The sequence below is a fragment of the Plecotus auritus genome, assembly GCF_963455305.1.
Source record: "Plecotus auritus genome assembly, chromosome: 9".
NCBI classification, from domain to species: Eukaryota; Metazoa; Chordata; class Mammalia; order Chiroptera; family Vespertilionidae; genus Plecotus; species Plecotus auritus.
The window spans coordinates 96099559-96114205 of NC_137783.1; the positions used below are offsets into that span (position 1 = coordinate 96099559).

Here is a 14647-nt window from a genome sequence, read left to right on the forward strand (position 1 = left end):
AAAACACATTTATATTCTGTTAGGGCAGTGGTTGGCAAACTAATTAGTCAACAGAGCGAAATATCAACAGTACAACGATTGAAATTTCTTTTGAGAGCTAAATTTTTTAAACTTAAACTTCTTCTAATGCCACTTCTTCAAAATAGACGTGCCCAGGCCATGGTATTTTGTGGAAGAGCCACACTCAAGGGGCCAAAGAGCCACATGTGGCTCACGAGCCTCAGTTTGCTGACCACTGTGTTAGGGTGTCAGCCACCGAGTGTTGTTTTCTATCCTTTGTAAACCTAATTAGCCATCTTAGTACCATCTGTGTAATCTACTCAGGCTGGTCACTTTCTTTTGAAAATTTGAAGCCAATCTCAGCACGTGGGTGTGGCCTTAGGTGAGTGCAATCATATAAAAGGCCCATCTGTGCAGAGGCACCAATTTTTATATCCTCAAGAAGGTAGACTACAATGTATGCTCCATTATGTCAGAATGGGAGTATTATGGTGAAATATCTTGAATTAAAAACTCCAATTTTTGTAATGGTTGTGTGACTAACCTCTGGCCTCAAATACCACTGATGTCATTGCTCACAGGACTGAATTGGTGCAGATGCAAAAGCCTCAGCCAGTGAATCCAGAGCTCACCTCATGGTGCTTCACTGGACTCCTAGACCTGCTTAACAGGTTCAGAGGTGAGAGCCAGCCCTTTGGCATCAGGTCTCAATTTCTTTGGTGGTTTTTAGGTTCTTCTTCTATTTTAATTTTATTTTTTTCTGGCATGAATGCAGTCCATGACTTCCCAAATTTAGTATCTTCTCCCCCTGTGTACTCATATCACAATGATCAAGACTGAACTTTGCAACTTATTATTGAAAATACCAAGCAAGATACCTATTTTTAATCACATTTGGTATACATAGAGGAAGAGAAGAGCAATGAGGTTGACCATGTGGTCACGGGGAGATAGAATATTTAGTTCTCAGAGTAGCCATCAATATTATATGTTTATTCAGTTACCCCACTCTTGAATGTTTAACTCTGACATGGATGGCTTTAAATCTGTTGCATATTGCAAGTGCATTTATTGTGCATTGCATTAACAATATTCATTATTTATAAAATCAGGAAGTGCAACAAAGAACTGAAAATGTCATCAACAGAATAATTTTAATGCTGTTAGATCAATGTTAAAATCGCTGACAAGAGAAGGATCTGTGACCATGGTCCAAACATGTTAGGCTCATCCTAGGCAGAGGGGCTAGGTCCCGAGTGTTGATACGGATGATTTTAGATTGAGTGCAGGGTCTGATTAGATAATGTAAAGCCAAAGCATTAACTTCAGAAACTTCTAGTTTATGCATAATGTATATTCCCATCAAATATTTTGATTCCTAAAAATGTAACAGGTGCAGCTTATATTGCAATAACTACCCACATAATAGCAAAGTGCTGTCTATTTGTTAAATAGTACCAAGGACAATCAACACAAGAAGAGATTTCTAAAGGCAAGGAAAGTTTTAGGTGTGACCTGAAACAAACTACCTGAGGTTGACACTAAATCTTCCCTTCACACAGTCACACTGTTCATGATATACATAGAGGTTCTGTTTTCTTTTTCTGTATAATTTGAAGGACTTCTGTTTGCTATAGAGGTAGTGATGACTTTTTCTTTTCTTAGGGGGGCCAGTCTGCACTCTCTTTGCTGTCTTTATTTTGTATTTCCTTGGAGGCGGGGCAAATGAAGAGACTCTGCCCCTTAGACCATGCAAATTCCACTCATTGACCTGATTTTTGCCTCTCTCTGAAGTGGATAATGTTCTGAGTCAGAAAGCAATCATTCCCTGCATGAGCCTTTCTGAGGATGTGAGGAGTGTGCTGTTTAAAGCTGGCCATCACAGCATGTCCAGGGAGCCCCAGAGAGTGTGGAGTTTTGCAACTTGGGGAACTCAGACCTTCACCTCTGGTAGACATTACTGGGAGGTGGATGTGCCACACTCCTGGATTTGTGTTCTGGGAGTCTGTAAAGATTCCCTCATAAGTGACTCTGATATCATTATGGATTTTGAAGAGGCATTTCTCCTATTTTCATTGAAGATGAATGACCAGTATTATCTCCCCACTAACTGCTAATCCTTAATTCTTTATGTGAAAAGGCCTCTGGGCCGGGTATCATTGGAGTGTTTCTGGATTATGACAAAAGAACTGTGAGCTTCCATGATGCTGCCAATGGTTCCCTCATATGCAGTTTAGTTCCTCCCTGCTTCTCTTCTCCTCTGAAGCCCTTCCTTTGCTTTGAAGCTTCATGAAAAGTTGTTTGGACCAATTACTTGATGAGCTTCCAGGTCTTTGGAATTTATGAAATATCCTGAATGACAGCAGGATGATACCTGACTGTCTTTGAGGACATTGTAATGTAAGGGAAGATGATTTTTGTATCTTTATAAATGGCATAGTCACATTAAATATATACATGTGTCTATAAATTCTCTTTTAATAAATGTTTATAATGGTTCACGTACTTCCTAGAAATAATCAATGGCTTTTGTTTTTGTTTATTAACAGTTGTATTAAGGTGAATGTTATACATAACATCACAACTTCCTGCTGAATACCAATCTAAAATTGTTAAAATATGTATAATTCATTTCTCTTCCAAAACCTGCTCCTTATTTAAGCATACTTCTTCTTAGCAATGACCACACTGAATCCTTTCCATTCTCCATTCAGTAGCACTCTCCCTTACCTCCTCCTGGAAAGTGAACCTGATCTCTCCTCTCACCAAACAACTGAAAATGTGAGCTCCTTGAGGAGTGTCATAGGGCCTGCCAAACTTTACTAGGTTTTTAGAAAATAATCTTGGATAATTATACTTTTTTCATGCTTTGCCTGACATTAAACTCTTATCAAGCTGAGAAGACAGAAAGTTGCAGAAACCCCAATGGGGCAATTGAGCATTCTCCCAAGGAGCATATTCTTAGCATCTCCAGTAGCAGGAAAAATAAGAAGAGGTCAGCTCAGGAATCAAGCCTCTAAGTGTGGTCATAGCCTCTTCCAGAAGTGTCCTCAGCTGGGTGACTTCCCAGGACACTCTCTCCTGGAGAAGATGGAGTTGTGCTCCCTGATGTCCTTATATTGAGTCTCTAAAGACCACACCCATTTCTCCTAAGGATTACATTTCAGAGGTGTTTAGATAGGATTAATTTCACACCTTAGCTAATCTCCCGAAATATACCTCTATAAGCATAATCCCATCAATAAATTACTGATTTTATGACAAACCAGCCCTCACATGCTGACTTTCTATCTAAATTTTTATACATCAGGACTTTTATTTTATTACTAGAGGCCCAGTAATTGAAATTTGTGCACAGATAGGGCTCCTAGAGGCTGTCAGCTTCCAGCTGCTGGCTGGGGCCTCCATTCCCTGGCTGCCAGCTGCTGGCCAGGGGCATCCCTTTATTCCATGCTGCCTCCTGGTGGTCAGCACACATCATAGCAAGTGATCGAACTCCTGGTCAGTGGAACTCCAGAGAGGACACTTTGCATGTTAAGCTTTTATATATATAGACTGGTTTTGATTTAAATATATTTTTATTGATTTCAGAGAGAGGAAGGGAGAGGGAGAGATAGAAACATTGATGAGAGAGAAACATCATATGTCTGCCTCCTGAACGCCTCCAGCTGGGTAGGGAGTCTGCCCTGACCAGTAATGGAACCAGTGACCTCTTTGTGAATGGGATGATGTTCAACCACTGAGCAACACCAGCTGGGCACGACTTTTATTTTTAACTTACAAAACTAAAGAAAGGATTATTTTATCCAATATTGATTTTAGCAAATGTCTTTAAAAACTTGGAAATATGTTCCTTGAGGTTTCTTTAAATCTAATGTCATGGAGGAATGCTTTCTTTGATAGATTTGTCTTTTTTTGTTGTTAATCCTCACTTGAGGATATTTTTTCCATTGACTTTTAGAGAGAGTGGAAGGTGGAGGAGAGGGAGAGAAGAAGGAAGGGAAGGAATGAGAGAGAGACAGACAGTCATGGATCGGTTGTCTCCTGCGCCTTCCCATACTGAATGGACTGGGATTGACCCTGCAACCCAGGTATGTGCCCTTGACCAGGAATTGAACCTGAGATCCTTTGAGGGCCCATGTTCTAATCACTGAGACACACAGGCAAGGGCAGCTTTTGTCATTTTGAAGGCAATACTTTAAGACTTATTTGTCCCATCACTCCTGTCACCTGATACAGATTGGTCTTTGAGATTTCTAAACCTTGCAAATTTTGGGGGGCTGTGAAATCTGACCAGCAATGCTTGAGCATTCCCTTGTTCTAAAGCGGTATCTTAAATTCATAATTTTTATAGTCAAGAGAATCAGGAAATATCTTTAGACAAGATAAGCAGAAAGTCTAGAGAAAGCTGGAGAGGAAAGACATGATTATGATGAGGAAAGGAAATCAGTAACAATTGTTTCGTTCAATCCAGTATTCAGAAAAAAATTATTCACTCTGTGTTTCTTTTTCCCCCTTGTTAATCCTCACCTGAGGATAGTTTTCTATTGATTTTTAGAGAGAGTAGAAGGGAGAGGGAGAGACAGAGAGAGAGAGACATCCATGTGGTAGAGACACATTGATTGGTTGGCTCCTGCACACACCCCAACCTTGGCTGGGATCCTTTAGTCCTAAGCTGATGCTCTATTCACTGAGCCAAACAAGCTAGGGCCACTCTCTTTATCCCCTACCACTTGGAATTCTGTTTCACCTCACCTCATCTCCAAAGAAGTCTGGGAAACACACACCACTAACACTGAGTGCCTTAGCCTAATCCTCTGAAGAAGAGAAATCACATTTAGGAAAAGGAAGCAGCCTTCAAGAATCAAAAAAGGGTGATCATGAAAATTTTGTAGTCATGTGGTTGGAATATTAACACAGTTCCTAGAGAGCTACAGCGGAGAAGGAAACATCGCTTCAGCAAAGGAAGGACCTGAAGAATCTGACCACCCTTTCTCAATAAGTCTGTAATAACATCATTCTTCAAACACCAGGTGAGAACAAACTGTAGAAGCTATTATTTTCCCCTAACATCCTCTTTTTTAAAAAATTATTTTTATTGAATTCAGAGAGTAAGGGAGAGGGAGGGAGAGAGAGAGAGAATCATCAATGATGAGAGAGAATCATTGATCGGCTTCCTCCTGGACGCCCCCTACTGGGGATCCCGCCTGCAACCTAGGCTTGTGCCCAGACTGGGATTGGAATCCTGACTTCCTGGTTTATAGGTCAAGGCTCAACCACTGAACCACACTGGCTGGGCTCTAACATCCTCTTCAAACACCTTTCGGTAATTCTGTATATATCAAAATGTGTATTTTTCTCTAGGAAATGAGTGGCAGGACTGATTTGCTTGTGTTTTTTGTATATATTATTACTTATTCAATGTTAGAATTACATATTTTTTTAACTGAATTCATTGGGGTGATGTTGATTAATAAAATTATGTAGGTTTTAGGTACACAATTCTATAATACATTGTATGTACTAGTATATTGTAATGTGTTCACCCCCCCAAATCAAATCTCCTTCCATCACTATGTATCCCCCCTTTACCTTCTTCTACCTCCCCCACCACTTTACTCTGGCAATCACCATACTTTTGTCTTCGCTCATGAGTCTTTCTTTTCTTCTTTGCTTAATCCCTTCACCCTTCTCACTCACCCCCCTTCCCTCTGACAGCTGTCAATCTGTTCTTTGCATCCATGCGTCTGTCTCCACTTTGTTAGTTTATTTTGTTCATTAGAGTCCATATATAAGCGAAATTACATGGTACTTGTTTTTCTCTTAGTGGCTTTATTTCCTGCAGAATAATCTTCAGGTCCATCCATGCTGTCTCAAAAGGTAGGATTTACTTGTTTTACAAGCTTAGTGGTATTCCATTGTGTAAATGTAACACAGCTTTTTTAAAAAAATATTTTAGATTTTTAAATTGATTTTTAAAGAGAGAGGAAAGGAGAGGGAGAGAGAAACATCAGTGTGAGAGTGACCTATAAATCCTACATTCCCATTACTGGGGATCCAGCTAGAAACTTAGGCATGTGCCCTGACTGGGAATTGAACCTGTAACCCCTTGGTGCCCAGGACAATGCTTAACTAACTGAGTCACACCCACCAGGGCTGTGCCACCCTTTTTTTATCCACTCATCTACTGATGGGCACTTGGGCTGGGCTTCTTCCAAATCTTGGCTATTGTAAATAACATTTCAATGAACATAGGGGTGCATATATTCTTTCCAATTAGTGTTTTAGGCCTCTTCAGATATATTCCCAGAAGTGTAATCTCTGGGTCATAAGGCATTTTCATTTTTAATTTTTTTAAGTAACTGCATAAGCAAGTTTTCTACTATCTTATTTATTACCTTATATATTCTAGATTATAAGACTTTAAAAACCAGTTAAATATCTAAATTATTTTAAGGATCTTATCCATCTCTCATTTTAATTTTTTTTCATGTAAGTAGTGCAGTAGTTTCAACTGGCTGATTATTTCCCCCTTCCCAATGGTATTTATTGAGGTCTGGAAACATTTTAATTGTCACAACTTTAAGTCAGTACTGTACATATTAAGGGGGTGAATTTTATAATGTGTACATTTTATCTCAGTTAAACTGGAAAAATGATTATGGGACTTCAAAACATTTTTGTTTATGGGGTTATGTCATGCTATGCCACGTTAGAAAATAAACTGACAATTTAAAAATATATATTTTAAAAACAATTTGAAATAACATTTATAAAACCACCTAGAAATCCAATGGGCAAATAATGTAAAAATAATTTTGACTTCACAGACCCCCTAGGGTTCTCAGAACCACACTTTGAGAATCCTTGCTGTGAGGATACATTTTCTTATCATCTACTGGCTGTGGGGATGGCACAGGGAAGGGAAGGATCCAAACGTGGGGCTGCCTGGACCCCCAGAAATCAAGCCTGTACCCTGTTGCTTGATGTCCTGAGCTCTGAAAACCAAGGGCGCTGCATAGCAGCCATCCTGCTGTCCTCCCCCGGACATAGCTGGATGGGCCTAAGGGCTGCAAAGCTATACTCCCTTCTCCCCACTACAGACTGCAAGAAGCTACAGCAGCAAGTCCACGGCCTGGATTTCCATCCTTGTGCTATCGAATGTTGTATTTTTTTAATTGTCCATTCCTGTACAACCTAAAGTATCATCTTTAATGAACATTGAGTTAAATCTGAGATTTTCAAACTATGGTCCCAGAACCAGCACTAGCAGCAGCTTATAATTTGCTAGCTATGCCCGCTCTCCAGCCCCAGATGCACTGAGTCAAGAATCTCTGTGGTTGAGGCTCAGCCACCTGTGTTCTAACAAGACCTGCAGGTGATTCTGATGCACCTGCTAGGCGAAGTCAGTGTGGATGTTCATCTCTGAAAAGATCCCTTCTCAGAAGGGAAACTCAGCACAGATGGGAAGGGCAGCCTCTTTCTTTCTTCGTCTCCACCCCTTCTTGAATCTGGACCATCTGGGTAGAGAAACAGAACCACTTTTGAGTGCTGAGGGCCAACAGGATTAGGCAATGGAGGTTCCTTGAGGAGAAGCAACTGGATAGGTTAACCCTCCAGGTTTAGGTTTACCATGGAGCCTTATGTATGGCCTCATCCACCACCAAATTACTTTATTGTTATTATTCATAAATTCTTTGTTTCTGCATTTAGCTTTTTTCACATTTATGATTATTTCTGACTATATCCATTGAAACACACATTATAAATCCAATTACTAAAAATTTTTAAAGCAAAATATTATAAAAATCAATTCACTATAGTTAATAGAAATTGCAATATCTTGAACTGATATCCAGTTTTCTGTGGCTCAGTGAACAACTGAAATTTTATGTAATGATATCTCTAGAAGTCAGTAAGCCCCTTTTGGGGATATATATATATATATATATATATATATTCTTATTATATAAGTCACTTATCAAATATATAAGTTTATGATACAGCCTGAATTACATTTATCATTTTCCTACATTATAGTGACCCCATGACTAAGTAGGACCATACATGCCATTTACAGGCTTTTCTCCTCTGCAAGATAAAGCTTAAGAAAGAGGAAAAGGTCACCCACAACATATCCTAACTGAAGGACCTCGCCAGATGGCCCCCCATTGGGGTGACACTCACCTCAGAAGCAGTTGAGCCTGCCCATCAGTCCAGTGATGGCATGTGCAGGGAGTTGTGGCTGCAGAGGCTGAGGCATGTGCAGCTGCACCTGCTCACTCCTGTCAGGAGAAAGAGGCAATTAATTCTGCTGGTGGCATCATCATTCAGCTGAACATTCTCCCTCAAAATCTTTTTGTTGTCAATGATGGTATAAAATTGGGCCATTCTTAGGGAATTTCTCTTACTTTTCTTCTTTGCCTGCTACCAGCCCCATTTCTCAGAGGTACTTGTCTCTATTACCCAATTCTGGGAAAATCTAGTCTTTGCCATTTAAGTTCTTATTGATTATGAAATATTAAACTATAAATGACCATTCTTTCATAAAGGTCTGTATTAAGCATGACAATACACACATCCCTCAGCCACAGAAGGGAAAATACTAACTTCTGATGAAAAGAAACAGGAAGTTATATTCTGCATGGGGGGGGGCAACCCATCAATGTTTCTCACATTGAAATTTTCTTTCTCTATCTCTTTTCTCTCCATTCTTCTCTCTCTAGAATCAATAAACATATTCTTGGGTAAAAATTAAAATAAAAGAGCAGTGGCCAAGGTGTTCTTACATTAAAATCTTACATTAAAATATATAAACACCCTTGGCTGGTTTGGCTTAGAATTTAGAGTCAGCCCATGGTTCCATTCCCAAGGAAGGTCATACATCTGGGTTGCAGGATTTATCCCTGGCCCTGGTCAAGTATGTAAGGGAGGTTACCAATCTATGTGTCTCCCTCAGGTCGATGTCTCTCTCTCTCTTTCCCTCTCTCGCTCTCTCTCTCCCTAGGTCTCTCTTCCACTCCACCCTATGCTCCACTCTCAATAAAAATCTATTGAAAAAATAATAAAATAATAGATTTAAAACAAAATAATAATAGTAAAATTATAGCTACAAATAAAGCATTTTCTACATAACAGAACATAGTTAACATATTTCCAAATAAATACAGTAAAATATTTCCAAGCTTTTGGACATTTACTAAAGTCACTAATTAGTAAAATAATCCATTCTATCTGTTTGTAAATTAAAAATAAAAGCTCTTGATGTCCATAAATGTACATATAAAGACAGTGTGTGAGGGTTGGTTTGTTGGGAAATGGGTGACTTGATGAGATTATGTTAGTAGAGGTATATTTAGGGAGATCAGAAAAGATGTTGCTAATCTTCCTTCCACTTAGAAGAGACTAGTTTTATGAAGACCTCTCAAATTCAATCACCTGGAAAAAATGGGTGTGGTCTTCAGGGACTCCATATAAGGAGCCAAACTCACTGTTTCCAGAACACAGGGAGTATGCTTGGAGCTTACCTGGTCAGGGAGACTTCTGAGAGCTACTGCCACCATGCTTGGAAGGCTTGATCCCTGAGCTGACCTCTTTGTATTAATACTTCTCCAGCAAGCATTGGTGAGTTTAATTTATCAGCAAACTGAAGTTGTTTCTATAAAATCACATTGTTTTTCAACTTAGTGAAAATGATCCCATTACTGTTTTGTTTGGTCTGTGTTTTGGAATTAATATAATGACTAATTTTAGTTCCCTTGTTTTATTAATCCTTAGTAGTTCCTAGAACTCAGAAAGTAGTGGCCAGATATCTTGTGGTTTTGTACATGGTTGTAGATTCTAGAAATTTTTTAGGAGTATTTAATTCTATATCTAGTATACATTACACATTATACTCAACACATGATGAATGTCTATGTACGCAAGGGAGATGCTATTCTATAATATTTAGTAAGATAAGCATTCAATGATTTGAAAAAATAGTTATATGTTTCAATATTGCACTTTGAAGTGAAGTAAATATTTCTTAAGAAACACGAGTTTTCTGACTTAAATTGAAAATTTAGAACACTCCAGTGGTCTTCCCACATACCCTTTAACCCAGCTATATCACCTTTAGCAATCTTTCCAATAGAATTTCCCACAAACAAGAATATGCACAAAGGATGTATTTTGTAGGATTTTCAGTAGCTCAATAAATAAATGAATAGGAAGTAAATTTCTGAAATATTGGTTAACATATTAGTAGTCTGTTATTCAACAGACAATATACTATAATCACTCATATAGTCTATGTTATTTTGTAAGTTTTTAACTAATGGGTTTTTATTAACATTCTAAAACAAATGCTTTCTTCCACATGCATAGAAAAACCACAGTACTGAATAATATGAAAGAAAAAAAACTTCACTTGATATTAATCAAGATCACAGTGAGTGACCTTGGAGGCTAAAATTTCAATTTATTGCTAATGAAATCAGAAATATTAACATTATCAATGCATTGAGTTAGAGAAGATACACCCAGGGCATTTACTCTGGATGGTCCGACATGGTAAACCTACAACGGAACAAGGAGACCTATTCTTATATTTCTCAAATTTACAGTCATATCAATTTATGATAGTTTTTTTATGTGCTGACACAGTTAGGCAGAACTACAGGAATGGAAAAGAGGGAGCAATTTTTTTTTAACACACATACCTCTTGCCTAGTTATTCAATCAAAGGCTAAACTACTTGATGCTGTGACGAGATAGCAGGTGTAACTGAAGTCCCTTATTTTGATTGTGAGCTAAAGAAATTCTCAAGTCCTGACTTCATCAGAAGTACTTTAAGGAAAGGCATAGACAATCCTTGAACAACACTCCAAACATCAAATGGGTTTGTATTGCTGCAGAAGCGCCTCACTGACAGTGACAAATGCTTTGTCCCACGACCATTGGGTTCCAGCCTTGCTGGGGATTTCTCTTCCCGACTTACTCTACCACAGATCTCACACTTGATTACCTAGACCCTATGATCGTGTAAGCCAGTTCTTTCTAATAAATCTGTATATGGATCTCTTCATATGTGCGTCCATATTACTGGTTCTGCTTCTGTGGTTGAGCCTTCATTGACAGCACTAATAGATCCTTCTTCACTGCTATGACAGTCTTGACCATAAATCTTGTGGTCCACCGGCAAATAATTCTTATCTGGGAAATATTAGGCCCTGCCCAGTGTGGCTCAGTTGGTTGGGCATCATTCCATGCACCAAAAGGTTTCTGATTTGATTCACAGATGTGCCCAGGATTCTGGGTCAATACCAGGCAGGGGGTGTGCAGGAGCCAGCCAAGAAATGTTTCTCTCTTCCTCTCTTTCTGAAAATCAATAAAAAACATATTAAAAAAAGAAAATATTAGATACCCTCTCCCAAATTTCCTTCCTTTATTTCATTTTCATATAAAAACACATAGATATCGCATATCAAGAAAAATACAGTCAGTTCTTCCTCTTAATTTGCAGGTTCTGTAGTTGCAAATTTGCTTATTCACTAAAACTTATTTGTAATCCTAAAACTAATACTCATTATGTTTTCCTAGCCATTCTTGGACTTGCACTGAGAAGGAGAAATTTGAGTCCTGCCAGTTGAATGTTCCAAGCAGAGTTTGAATAAGGGGAAGCTCAAATAGCAAGTAAGTGTCTTTTCCATGGTATATTATGCCAGGTTTTTGGCATTTTGGTGCTGTTTGTTTGGGCCATTGCTGTTTAAAATGGCCACCAGCCTTAGTGCCAAAGCACTCGGCTATACTTTATGGAGATAATGTATCTGTTTGTTAGATAAGCTTCCTTAAAGAATGAGCTCTTGCACTGTTGGCCATGAATTAAATATTTATATTTATATATATATATATATATATATATATATATATATATATATATATATATATATATGTATGTATATAACATACACTGAGTGGCCAGATTATTATGACCACCCCATCAGTACTTCATTGGGCCACCTTTTGCCTTCAATACTGTGGCAATTCTTCTTGGCATTGACTCCACGAGATGTTGAAAGGTGATGCGAGGAATCTGACACCATGCCTGATGAATAGCACTGTCCAGTTCTGTGAGATTTGATGGTTGTGGAACCAGCTACCTGATGGCTCTTTTAACTTCGTCCCATAAATGCTCAATTGAATTGAGATCTGGTGATTGTGGGGGCCACCTAAGCAAGGTAAAGTCTCCCTCATGTTCTTGAAACCACTCCTGCACAATATGAGCATAAAGGCATGGCACATTGTCTTGTTGGAAGAAGCCATCTCCATTGGGATACACCATCAACATTATAGGATGAACTTGATCAGCAATGATACTTAGGTATGTTGTGCTATTCAGACATTGTTCCACACAAATTAAAGGGCCCAAATCATGCCAGGAAACATGCCCCAAACCATAACACTGCCCCCACCAGCTTGAAGGGCTGTACTCATGCATGTGGGGTTCATGCTTTCATGCTCTTTCTATCAAATCCTCACTCTGCCATCTGCATGATGCAACTGGAAACGTGATTCATCGGACCACATGACTTTTTTCCAATGCTCGACTGTCCAATCCTTGTGTTCCTGTGCGAATTGGAGACGTTTTATCTTGGTAACTGCAGACAGCAAAGGTGTTCGAACAGGCCTTTGGCTTCCATATCCCATACGATGCAGTGTACCGCTAATTTGCCTACAAATGTCAGGTGGTCATAATAATCTGGCTACTCAATGTATATTAACTAAGATGTCTTTAAATAGAAACACAGATAAACTGAGGTTATGTACCAACAGATGGATGAGCATGCTATGACCAGAGGCTGGAAGGAGACTAACTCTGCATTTCCACAGGGAATAATGCTTCAGTACTTGCTAGTAAAGTGTTGTGCCACTTAGTAGAACATGAATGGGATTTACTATGTGTGTAATATCTTTTACTTTAAAAAGGAAGTAACTTGTTTTTAGAATGCAATGAAGAATCTACACTTATAGATAATAAAAGTAATCAATTACCAAACAGAAAAATGAACAATTTTTTAAAGAGCTTATTTATAGAGAGGAAAATGAGCAAATAAATAGAAAAAGGTGCTGACTCTAATTAACAATAGGGAGAAAGAAAATCAAATCAAAAGAATTATGTTTTATGCATGAGATTGACAAAATTTTTGTAAATTTGATAATAGTTCCCAAGTATTCGATAATTAGTGATTTCTCTTAGGTGTTGGAAAGGGAAAGTATTGGGATTTTTAGAAAGTGTTCCCTATTGGTCTATTCCAGGGAATATCCTGTGATGTCCATAGATTAGATTGCAGAGGGGAGAGGACCTTTTTCTGCCAAGGGCCATTTGCATATTTATAACATCATTTGAGGGCCATACAAAATTATCAACTTAAAAATTATCCTGCTGTACTTGGTTAAACATTTAAATTACTCACCCCTACTGGCTTGGCAGGATCAGACAGAATGCTTTTGGGGCCTTATATGGACCTTGGGCAGCAATCTCCCCATCTGTGGATTAGAGGATCCCTTTAAGAAATGCCTGCCACTCACACAAAAACTCAAATATTATTAAAGGAAACTTAGGTAATTGTTGAGCATCTGTCTACTATGATAGCATTTATGTTTTAGATGCATCCTTCAGAGAGTTGTTTTAGAAACAAACCTGGATAGTAACTTAATCAATGGGTCAAAATTGAGTTGTTAATAGATCATGAACTCCTATTGTCATCTTGCTAAATACCTGAGAGTTACAATCTAAAGAGGTGGGTGTGGACCTAGCAGGTTTTCTCAGTGGTTAGAGCAATGACCCTTGGACTGAAGGGTCTCGTGTTCTATTAAGGTCAAGGGGCTTACCTCAGTAGCAGTCTGTTCCTAGTTTGGGTGCATGCAGGAGGCAATCAATTAATGTGTCTCTTCTCACATCAGTGTATCTCTCTCTGTGTTTCTCCCCCTCCCTTCTACTATCTCTAAAAGTGAATGGAAAAAATATCCTCTGGTGAGGATTAACAAAATAATAATAATAATAATAATAATAATAATAATAATAATAATAAAAAGATGTGATCTTCAAAGATTCTAGTAAAAGGACCTACATGACACAAGTTCATAATTCTTTAGAGAAGACAAACTAGACTTAAAGGTGGCTGCCCTGTGCAGAACACTGCAGCCAGTGAGCTCCTCAGCTTGAGGTGTGTTTCACAGAATTAGTTTCAGAGAAATCCTTATGGAAACCATTCACAGAACCCAGGGGTGAGTGCAAGTTAAGTCAAGGAAATACCTTCTATTTAGGTGCCGAACATATTTTATCTTTAGCCTATTAAGTTATATTATTTATAACTCATATTCTTACTAAGCACTTTTATGAATCATCAAGGTATAATCTGCTACTATTTTGTATATTTTGTGGTTGTTTGATGTATTTTTATGCCTCAGAAGGTAGTTGTCAAATATCATGTAATTTTATAGCAAAGTATCTAAAAGATCCAGTGTTTCCTGCTATAGGTATTGCTGAGTAGTGAATATATGGACTTCATATTAATATACATTTACACATATACATATAGGTAATGAGAGTATTTGAAATATTTATTGTTGAATACTGTAAGTGCTGTCCTTTATAACTTTT

General features: G+C 38.3%; 1 pseudogene across 1 annotated transcript; it reads left to right on the forward strand.

Annotated features, from left to right (window-relative positions):
• The first annotated feature begins 477 nt into the window (after nt 1-477).
• On the forward strand, nt 478-2293 carry LOC308233602 (putative tripartite motif-containing protein 64B; annotated as a pseudogene). Its single transcript has 3 exons — nt 478-491; nt 582-679; nt 1795-2293. The product of its transcript is annotated as a putative tripartite motif-containing protein 64B (transcript).
• The last annotated feature ends 12354 nt before the right edge of the window (nt 2294-14647 follow it).